Below are 10,453 nucleotides of genomic sequence, written 5' to 3'. Positions count from 1 at the left end.
GGGCTCCGGGAGGGTGTTTAAGGCCCCGTTTCTAGGGTTTAGGGCTCGGGGTTAGGGTTCAGGGCTCCGGATTAGGGTTTCCTGCTAGGGCTTAGGGCCAGGCTTTAGGGTTTAGGGCTCAGGGCCGGGGTTCAGGGCTGCGGTCTAGGGTTTAGGGCTCCGGGAGGGTGTTTAAGGCCCCGTTTCTAGGGTTTAGGGCTCGGGGTTAGGGTTCAGGGCTCCGGATTAGGGTTTCCTGCTAGGGCTTAGGGCCAGGCTTTAGGGTTTAGGGCTCAGGGCCGGGGTTCAGGGCTGCGGTCTAGGGTTTAGGGCTCCGGGAGGGTGTTTAAGGCCCCGTTTCTAGGGTTTAGGGCTCGGGGTTAGGGTTCAGGGCTCCGGATTAGGGTTTCCTGCTAGGGCTTAGGGCCAGGCTTTAGGGTTTAGGGCTCAGGGCCGGGGTTCAGGGCTGCGGTCTAGGGTTTAGGGCTCCGGGAGGGTGTTTAAGGCCCCGTTTCTAGGGTTTAGGGCTCGGGGTTAGGGTTCAGGGCTCCGGATTAGGGTTTCCTGCTAGGGCTTAGGGCCAGGCTTTAGGGTTTAGGGCTCAGGGCCGGGGTTCAGGGCTGCGGTCTAGGGTTTAGGGCTCCGGGAGGGTGTTTAAGGCCCCGTTTCTAGGGTTTAGGGCTCGGGGTTAGGGTTCAGGGCTCCGGATTAGGGTTTCCTGCTAGGGCTTAGGGCCAGGCTTTAGGGTTTAGGGCTCAGGGCCGGGGTTCAGGGCTGCGGTCTAGGGTTTAGGGCTCCGGGAGGGTGTTTAAGGCCCCGTTTCTAGGGTTTAGGGCTCGGGGTTAGGGTTCAGGGCTCCGGATTAGGGTTTCCTGCTAGGGCTTAGGGCCAGGCTTTAGGGTTTAGGGCTCAGGGCCGGGGTTCAGGGCTGCGGTCTAGGGTTTAGGGCTCCGGGAGGGTGTTTAAGGCCCCGTTTCTAGGGTTTAGGGCTCGGGGTTAGGGTTCAGGGCTCCGGATTAGGGTTTCCTGCTAGGGCTTAGGGCCAGGCTTTAGGGTTTAGGGCTCAGGGCCGGGGTTCAGGGCTGCGGTCTAGGGTTTAGGGCTCCGGGAGGGTGTTTAAGGCCCCGTTTCTAGGGTTTAGGGCTCGGGGTTAGGGTTCAGGGCTCCGGATTAGGGTTTCCTGCTAGGGCTTAGGGCCAGGCTTTAGGGTTTAGGGCTCAGGGCCGGGGTTCAGGGCTGCGGTCTAGGGTTTAGGGCTCCGGGAGGGTGTTTAAGGCCCCGTTTCTAGGGTTTAGGGCTCGGGGTTAGGGTTCAGGGCTCCGGATTAGGGTTTCCTGCTAGGGCTTAGGGCCAGGCTTTAGGGTTTAGGGCTCAGGGCCGGGGTTCAGGGCTGCGGTCTAGGGTTTAGGGCTCCGGGAGGGTGTTTAAGGCCCCGTTTCTAGGGTTTAGGGCTCGGGGTTAGGGTTCAGGGCTCCGGATTAGGGTTTCCTGCTAGGGCTTAGGGCCAGGCTTTAGGGTTTAGGGCTCAGGGCCGGGGTTCAGGGCTGCGGTCTAGGGTTTAGGGCTCCGGGAGGGTGTTTAAGGCCCCGTTTCTAGGGTTTAGGGCTCGGGGTTAGGGTTCAGGGCTCCGGATTAGGGTTTCCTGCTAGGGCTTAGGGCCAGGCTTTAGGGTTTAGGGCTCAGGGCCGGGGTTCAGGGCTGCGGTCTAGGGTTTAGGGCTCCGGGAGGGTGTTTAAGGCCCCGTTTCTAGGGTTTAGGGCTCGGGGTTAGGGTTCAGGGCTCCGGATTAGGGTTTCCTGCTAGGGCTTAGGGCCAGGCTTTAGGGTTTAGGGCTCAGGGCCGGGGTTCAGGGCTGCGGTCTAGGGTTTAGGGCTCCGGGAGGGTGTTTAAGGCCCCGTTTCTAGGGTTTAGGGCTCGGGGTTAGGGTTCAGGGCTCCGGATTAGGGTTTCCTGCTAGGGCTTAGGGCCAGGCTTTAGGGTTTAGGGCTCAGGGCCGGGGTTCAGGGCTGCGGTCTAGGGTTTAGGGCTCCGGGAGGGTGTTTAAGGCCCCGTTTCTAGGGTTTAGGGCTCGGGGTTAGGGTTCAGGGCTCCGGATTAGGGTTTCCTGCTAGGGCTTAGGGCCAGGCTTTAGGGTTTAGGGCTCAGGGCCGGGGTTCAGGGCTGCGGTCTAGGGTTTAGGGCTCCGGGAGGGTGTTTAAGGCCCCGTTTCTAGGGTTTAGGGCTCGGGGTTAGGGTTCAGGGCTCCGGATTAGGGTTTCCTGCTAGGGCTTAGGGCCAGGCTTTAGGGTTTAGGGCTCAGGGCCGGGGTTCAGGGCTGCGGTCTAGGGTTTAGGGCTCCGGGAGGGTGTTTAAGGCCCCGTTTCTAGGGTTTAGGGCTCGGGGTTAGGGTTCAGGGCTCCGGATTAGGGTTTCCTGCTAGGGCTTAGGGCCAGGCTTTAGGGTTTAGGGCTCAGGGCCGGGGTTCAGGGCTGCGGTCTAGGGTTTAGGGCTCCGGGAGGGTGTTTAAGGCCCCGTTTCTAGGGTTTAGGGCTCGGGGTTAGGGTTCAGGGCTCCGGATTAGGGTTTCCTGCTAGGGCTTAGGGCCAGGCTTTAGGGTTTAGGGCTCAGGGCCGGGGTTCAGGGCTGCGGTCTAGGGTTTAGGGCTCCGGGAGGGTGTTTAAGGCCCCGTTTCTAGGGTTTAGGGCTCGGGGTTAGGGTTCAGGGCTCCGGATTAGGGTTTCCTGCTAGGGCTTAGGGCCAGGCTTTAGGGTTTAGGGCTCAGGGCCGGGGTTCAGGGCTGCGGTCTAGGGTTTAGGGCTCCGGGAGGGTGTTTAAGGCCCCGTTTCTAGGGTTTAGGGCTCGGGGTTAGGGTTCAGGGCTCCGGATTAGGGTTTCCTGCTAGGGCTTAGGGCCAGGCTTTAGGGTTTAGGGCTCAGGGCCGGGGTTCAGGGCTGCGGTCTAGGGTTTAGGGCTCCGGGAGGGTGTTTAAGGCCCCGTTTCTAGGGTTTAGGGCTCGGGGTTAGGGTTCAGGGCTCCGGATTAGGGTTTCCTGCTAGGGCTTAGGGCCAGGCTTTAGGGTTTAGGGCTCAGGGCCGGGGTTCAGGGCTGCGGTCTAGGGTTTAGGGCTCCGGGAGGGTGTTTAAGGCCCCGTTTCTAGGGTTTAGGGCTCGGGGTTAGGGTTCAGGGCTCCGGATTAGGGTTTCCTGCTAGGGCTTAGGGCCAGGCTTTAGGGTTTAGGGCTCAGGGCCGGGGTTCAGGGCTGCGGTCTAGGGTTTAGGGCTCCGGGAGGGTGTTTAAGGCCCCGTTTCTAGGGTTTAGGGCTCGGGGTTAGGGTTCAGGGCTCCGGATTAGGGTTTCCTGCTAGGGCTTAGGGCCAGGCTTTAGGGTTTAGGGCTCAGGGCCGGGGTTCAGGGCTGCGGTCTAGGGTTTAGGGCTCCGGGAGGGTGTTTAAGGCCCCGTTTCTAGGGTTTAGGGCTCGGGGTTAGGGTTCAGGGCTCCGGATTAGGGTTTCCTGCTAGGGCTTAGGGCCAGGCTTTAGGGTTTAGGGCTCAGGGCCGGGGTTCAGGGCTGCGGTCTAGGGTTTAGGGCTCCGGGAGGGTGTTTAAGGCCCCGTTTCTAGGGTTTAGGGCTCGGGGTTAGGGTTCAGGGCTCCGGATTAGGGTTTCCTGCTAGGGCTTAGGGCCAGGCTTTAGGGTTTAGGGCTCAGGGCCGGGGTTCAGGGCTGCGGTCTAGGGTTTAGGGCTCCGGGAGGGTGTTTAAGGCCCCGTTTCTAGGGTTTAGGGCTCGGGGTTAGGGTTCAGGGCTCCGGATTAGGGTTTCCTGCTAGGGCTTAGGGCCAGGCTTTAGGGTTTAGGGCTCAGGGCCGGGGTTCAGGGCTGCGGTCTAGGGTTTAGGGCTCCGGGAGGGTGTTTAAGGCCCCGTTTCTAGGGTTTAGGGCTCGGGGTTAGGGTTCAGGGCTCCGGATTAGGGTTTCCTGCTAGGGCTTAGGGCCAGGCTTTAGGGTTTAGGGCTCAGGGCCGGGGTTCAGGGCTGCGGTCTAGGGTTTAGGGCTCCGGGAGGGTGTTTAAGGCCCCGTTTCTAGGGTTTAGGGCTCGGGGTTAGGGTTCAGGGCTCCGGATTAGGGTTTCCTGCTAGGGCTTAGGGCCAGGCTTTAGGGTTTAGGGCTCAGGGCCGGGGTTCAGGGCTGCGGTCTAGGGTTTAGGGCTCCGGGAGGGTGTTTAAGGCCCCGTTTCTAGGGTTTAGGGCTCGGGGTTAGGGTTCAGGGCTCCGGATTAGGGTTTCCTGCTAGGGCTTAGGGCCAGGCTTTAGGGTTTAGGGCTCAGGGCCGGGGTTCAGGGCTGCGGTCTAGGGTTTAGGGCTCCGGGAGGGTGTTTAAGGCCCCGTTTCTAGGGTTTAGGGCTCGGGGTTAGGGTTCAGGGCTCCGGATTAGGGTTTCCTGCTAGGGCTTAGGGCCAGGCTTTAGGGTTTAGGGCTCAGGGCCGGGGTTCAGGGCTGCGGTCTAGGGTTTAGGGCTCCGGGAGGGTGTTTAAGGCCCCGTTTCTAGGGTTTAGGGCTCGGGGTTAGGGTTCAGGGCTCCGGATTAGGGTTTCCTGCTAGGGCTTAGGGCCAGGCTTTAGGGTTTAGGGCTCAGGGCCGGGGTTCAGGGCTGCGGTCTAGGGTTTAGGGCTCCGGGAGGGTGTTTAAGGCCCCGTTTCTAGGGTTTAGGGCTCGGGGTTAGGGTTCAGGGCTCCGGATTAGGGTTTCCTGCTAGGGCTTAGGGCCAGGCTTTAGGGTTTAGGGCTCAGGGCCGGGGTTCAGGGCTGCGGTCTAGGGTTTAGGGCTCCGGGAGGGTGTTTAAGGCCCCGTTTCTAGGGTTTAGGGCTCGGGGTTAGGGTTCAGGGCTCCGGATTAGGGTTTCCTGCTAGGGCTTAGGGCCAGGCTTTAGGGTTTAGGGCTCAGGGCCGGGGTTCAGGGCTGCGGTCTAGGGTTTAGGGCTCCGGGAGGGTGTTTAAGGCCCCGTTTCTAGGGTTTAGGGCTCGGGGTTAGGGTTCAGGGCTCCGGATTAGGGTTTCCTGCTAGGGCTTAGGGCCAGGCTTTAGGGTTTAGGGCTCAGGGCCGGGGTTCAGGGCTGCGGTCTAGGGTTTAGGGCTCCGGGAGGGTGTTTAAGGCCCCGTTTCTAGGGTTTAGGGCTCGGGGTTAGGGTTCAGGGCTCCGGATTAGGGTTTCCTGCTAGGGCTTAGGGCCAGGCTTTAGGGTTTAGGGCTCAGGGCCGGGGTTCAGGGCTGCGGTCTAGGGTTTAGGGCTCCGGGAGGGTGTTTAAGGCCCCGTTTCTAGGGTTTAGGGCTCGGGGTTAGGGTTCAGGGCTCCGGATTAGGGTTTCCTGCTAGGGCTTAGGGCCAGGCTTTAGGGTTTAGGGCTCAGGGCCGGGGTTCAGGGCTGCGGTCTAGGGTTTAGGGCTCCGGGAGGGTGTTTAAGGCCCCGTTTCTAGGGTTTAGGGCTCGGGGTTAGGGTTCAGGGCTCCGGATTAGGGTTTCCTGCTAGGGCTTAGGGCCAGGCTTTAGGGTTTAGGGCTCAGGGCCGGGGTTCAGGGCTGCGGTCTAGGGTTTAGGGCTCCGGGAGGGTGTTTAAGGCCCCGTTTCTAGGGTTTAGGGCTCGGGGTTAGGGTTCAGGGCTCCGGATTAGGGTTTCCTGCTAGGGCTTAGGGCCAGGCTTTAGGGTTTAGGGCTCAGGGCCGGGGTTCAGGGCTGCGGTCTAGGGTTTAGGGCTCCGGGAGGGTGTTTAAGGCCCCGTTTCTAGGGTTTAGGGCTCGGGGTTAGGGTTCAGGGCTCCGGATTAGGGTTTCCTGCTAGGGCTTAGGGCCAGGCTTTAGGGTTTAGGGCTCAGGGCCGGGGTTCAGGGCTGCGGTCTAGGGTTTAGGGCTCCGGGAGGGTGTTTAAGGCCCCGTTTCTAGGGTTTAGGGCTCGGGGTTAGGGTTCAGGGCTCCGGATTAGGGTTTCCTGCTAGGGCTTAGGGCCAGGCTTTAGGGTTTAGGGCTCAGGGCCGGGGTTCAGGGCTGCGGTCTAGGGTTTAGGGCTCCGGGAGGGTGTTTAAGGCCCCGTTTCTAGGGTTTAGGGCTCGGGGTTAGGGTTCAGGGCTCCGGATTAGGGTTTCCTGCTAGGGCTTAGGGCCAGGCTTTAGGGTTTAGGGCTCAGGGCCGGGGTTCAGGGCTGCGGTCTAGGGTTTAGGGCTCCGGGAGGGTGTTTAAGGCCCCGTTTCTAGGGTTTAGGGCTCGGGGTTAGGGTTCAGGGCTCCGGATTAGGGTTTCCTGCTAGGGCTTAGGGCCAGGCTTTAGGGTTTAGGGCTCAGGGCCGGGGTTCAGGGCTGCGGTCTAGGGTTTAGGGCTCCGGGAGGGTGTTTAAGGCCCCGTTTCTAGGGTTTAGGGCTCGGGGTTAGGGTTCAGGGCTCCGGATTAGGGTTTCCTGCTAGGGCTTAGGGCCAGGCTTTAGGGTTTAGGGCTCAGGGCCGGGGTTCAGGGCTGCGGTCTAGGGTTTAGGGCTCCGGGAGGGTGTTTAAGGCCCCGTTTCTAGGGTTTAGGGCTCGGGGTTAGGGTTCAGGGCTCCGGATTAGGGTTTCCTGCTAGGGCTTAGGGCCAGGCTTTAGGGTTTAGGGCTCAGGGCCGGGGTTCAGGGCTGCGGTCTAGGGTTTAGGGCTCCGGGAGGGTGTTTAAGGCCCCGTTTCTAGGGTTTAGGGCTCGGGGTTAGGGTTCAGGGCTCCGGATTAGGGTTTCCTGCTAGGGCTTAGGGCCAGGCTTTAGGGTTTAGGGCTCAGGGCCGGGGTTCAGGGCTGCGGTCTAGGGTTTAGGGCTCCGGGAGGGTGTTTAAGGCCCCGTTTCTAGGGTTTAGGGCTCGGGGTTAGGGTTCAGGGCTCCGGATTAGGGTTTCCTGCTAGGGCTTAGGGCCAGGCTTTAGGGTTTAGGGCTCAGGGCCGGGGTTCAGGGCTGCGGTCTAGGGTTTAGGGCTCCGGGAGGGTGTTTAAGGCCCCGTTTCTAGGGTTTAGGGCTCGGGGTTAGGGTTCAGGGCTCCGGATTAGGGTTTCCTGCTAGGGCTTAGGGCCAGGCTTTAGGGTTTAGGGCTCAGGGCCGGGGTTCAGGGCTGCGGTCTAGGGTTTAGGGCTCCGGGAGGGTGTTTAAGGCCCCGTTTCTAGGGTTTAGGGCTCGGGGTTAGGGTTCAGGGCTCCGGATTAGGGTTTCCTGCTAGGGCTTAGGGCCAGGCTTTAGGGTTTAGGGCTCAGGGCCGGGGTTCAGGGCTGCGGTCTAGGGTTTAGGGCTCCGGGAGGGTGTTTAAGGCCCCGTTTCTAGGGTTTAGGGCTCGGGGTTAGGGTTCAGGGCTCCGGATTAGGGTTTCCTGCTAGGGCTTAGGGCCAGGCTTTAGGGTTTAGGGCTCAGGGCCGGGGTTCAGGGCTGCGGTCTAGGGTTTAGGGCTCCGGGAGGGTGTTTAAGGCCCCGTTTCTAGGGTTTAGGGCTCGGGGTTAGGGTTCAGGGCTCCGGATTAGGGTTTCCTGCTAGGGCTTAGGGCCAGGCTTTAGGGTTTAGGGCTCAGGGCCGGGGTTCAGGGCTGCGGTCTAGGGTTTAGGGCTCCGGGAGGGTGTTTAAGGCCCCGTTTCTAGGGTTTAGGGCTCGGGGTTAGGGTTCAGGGCTCCGGATTAGGGTTTCCTGCTAGGGCTTAGGGCCAGGCTTTAGGGTTTAGGGCTCAGGGCCGGGGTTCAGGGCTGCGGTCTAGGGTTTAGGGCTCCGGGAGGGTGTTTAAGGCCCCGTTTCTAGGGTTTAGGGCTCGGGGTTAGGGTTCAGGGCTCCGGATTAGGGTTTCCTGCTAGGGCTTAGGGCCAGGCTTTAGGGTTTAGGGCTCAGGGCCGGGGTTCAGGGCTGCGGTCTAGGGTTTAGGGCTCCGGGAGGGTGTTTAAGGCCCCGTTTCTAGGGTTTAGGGCTCGGGGTTAGGGTTCAGGGCTCCGGATTAGGGTTTCCTGCTAGGGCTTAGGGCCAGGCTTTAGGGTTTAGGGCTCAGGGCCGGGGTTCAGGGCTGCGGTCTAGGGTTTAGGGCTCCGGGAGGGTGTTTAAGGCCCCGTTTCTAGGGTTTAGGGCTCGGGGTTAGGGTTCAGGGCTCCGGATTAGGGTTTCCTGCTAGGGCTTAGGGCCAGGCTTTAGGGTTTAGGGCTCAGGGCCGGGGTTCAGGGCTGCGGTCTAGGGTTTAGGGCTCCGGGAGGGTGTTTAAGGCCCCGTTTCTAGGGTTTAGGGCTCGGGGTTAGGGTTCAGGGCTCCGGATTAGGGTTTCCTGCTAGGGCTTAGGGCCAGGCTTTAGGGTTTAGGGCTCAGGGCCGGGGTTCAGGGCTGCGGTCTAGGGTTTAGGGCTCCGGGAGGGTGTTTAAGGCCCCGTTTCTAGGGTTTAGGGCTCGGGGTTAGGGTTCAGGGCTCCGGATTAGGGTTTCCTGCTAGGGCTTAGGGCCAGGCTTTAGGGTTTAGGGCTCAGGGCCGGGGTTCAGGGCTGCGGTCTAGGGTTTAGGGCTCCGGGAGGGTGTTTAAGGCCCCGTTTCTAGGGTTTAGGGCTCGGGGTTAGGGTTCAGGGCTCCGGATTAGGGTTTCCTGCTAGGGCTTAGGGCCAGGCTTTAGGGTTTAGGGCTCAGGGCCGGGGTTCAGGGCTGCGGTCTAGGGTTTAGGGCTCCGGGAGGGTGTTTAAGGCCCCGTTTCTAGGGTTTAGGGCTCGGGGTTAGGGTTCAGGGCTCCGGATTAGGGTTTCCTGCTAGGGCTTAGGGCCAGGCTTTAGGGTTTAGGGCTCAGGGCCGGGGTTCAGGGCTGCGGTCTAGGGTTTAGGGCTCCGGGAGGGTGTTTAAGGCCCCGTTTCTAGGGTTTAGGGCTCGGGGTTAGGGTTCAGGGCTCCGGATTAGGGTTTCCTGCTAGGGCTTAGGGCCAGGCTTTAGGGTTTAGGGCTCAGGGCCGGGGTTCAGGGCTGCGGTCTAGGGTTTAGGGCTCCGGGAGGGTGTTTAAGGCCCCGTTTCTAGGGTTTAGGGCTCGGGGTTAGGGTTCAGGGCTCCGGATTAGGGTTTCCTGCTAGGGCTTAGGGCCAGGCTTTAGGGTTTAGGGCTCAGGGCCGGGGTTCAGGGCTGCGGTCTAGGGTTTAGGGCTCCGGGAGGGTGTTTAAGGCCCCGTTTCTAGGGTTTAGGGCTCGGGGTTAGGGTTCAGGGCTCCGGATTAGGGTTTCCTGCTAGGGCTTAGGGCCAGGCTTTAGGGTTTAGGGCTCAGGGCCGGGGTTCAGGGCTGCGGTCTAGGGTTTAGGGCTCCGGGAGGGTGTTTAAGGCCCCGTTTCTAGGGTTTAGGGCTCGGGGTTAGGGTTCAGGGCTCCGGATTAGGGTTTCCTGCTAGGGCTTAGGGCCAGGCTTTAGGGTTTAGGGCTCAGGGCCGGGGTTCAGGGCTGCGGTCTAGGGTTTAGGGCTCCGGGAGGGTGTTTAAGGCCCCGTTTCTAGGGTTTAGGGCTCGGGGTTAGGGTTCAGGGCTCCGGATTAGGGTTTCCTGCTAGGGCTTAGGGCCAGGCTTTAGGGTTTAGGGCTCAGGGCCGGGGTTCAGGGCTGCGGTCTAGGGTTTAGGGCTCCGGGAGGGTGTTTAAGGCCCCGTTTCTAGGGTTTAGGGCTCGGGGTTAGGGTTCAGGGCTCCGGATTAGGGTTTCCTGCTAGGGCTTAGGGCCAGGCTTTAGGGTTTAGGGCTCAGGGCCGGGGTTCAGGGCTGCGGTCTAGGGTTTAGGGCTCCGGGAGGGTGTTTAAGGCCCCGTTTCTAGGGTTTAGGGCTCGGGGTTAGGGTTCAGGGCTCCGGATTAGGGTTTCCTGCTAGGGCTTAGGGCCAGGCTTTAGGGTTTAGGGCTCAGGGCCGGGGTTCAGGGCTGCGGTCTAGGGTTTAGGGCTCCAGGGAGGGTGTTTAAGGCCCCGTTTCTAGGGTTTAGGGCTCGGGGTTAGGGTTCAGGGCTCCGGATTAGGGTTTCCTGCTAGGGCTTAGGGCCAGGCTTTAGGGTTTAGGGCTCAGGGCCGGGGTTCAGGGCTGCGGTCTAGGGTTTAGGGCTCCGGGAGGGTGTTTAAGGCCCCGTTTCTAGGGTTTAGGGCTCGGGGTTAGGGTTCAGGGCTCCGGATTAGGGTTTCCTGCTAGGGCTTAGGGCCAGGCTTTAGGGTTTAGGGCTCAGGGCCGGGGTTCAGGGCTGCGGTCTAGGGTTTAGGGCTCCGGGAGGGTGTTTAAGGCCCCGTTTCTAGGGTTTAGGGCTCGGGGTTAGGGTTCAGGGCTCCGGATTAGGGTTTCCTGCTAGGGCTTAGGGCCAGGCTTTAGGGTTTAGGGCTCAGGGCCGGGGTTCAGGGCTGCGGTCTAGGGTTTAGGGCTCCGGGAGGGTGTTTAAGGCCCCGTTTCTAGGGTTTAGGGCTCGGGGTTAGGGTTCAGGGCTCCGGATTAGGGTTTCCTGCTAGGGCTTAGGGCCAGGCTTTAGGGTTTAGGGCTCAGGGCCGGGGTTCA

This window comes from Lissotriton helveticus, chromosome 4_1, assembly GCF_964261635.1.
Source record: "Lissotriton helveticus chromosome 4_1, aLisHel1.1, whole genome shotgun sequence".
NCBI lineage: Eukaryota > Metazoa > Chordata > Amphibia > Caudata > Salamandridae > Lissotriton > Lissotriton helveticus.
This window is presented reverse-complemented; position numbering follows the sequence as displayed.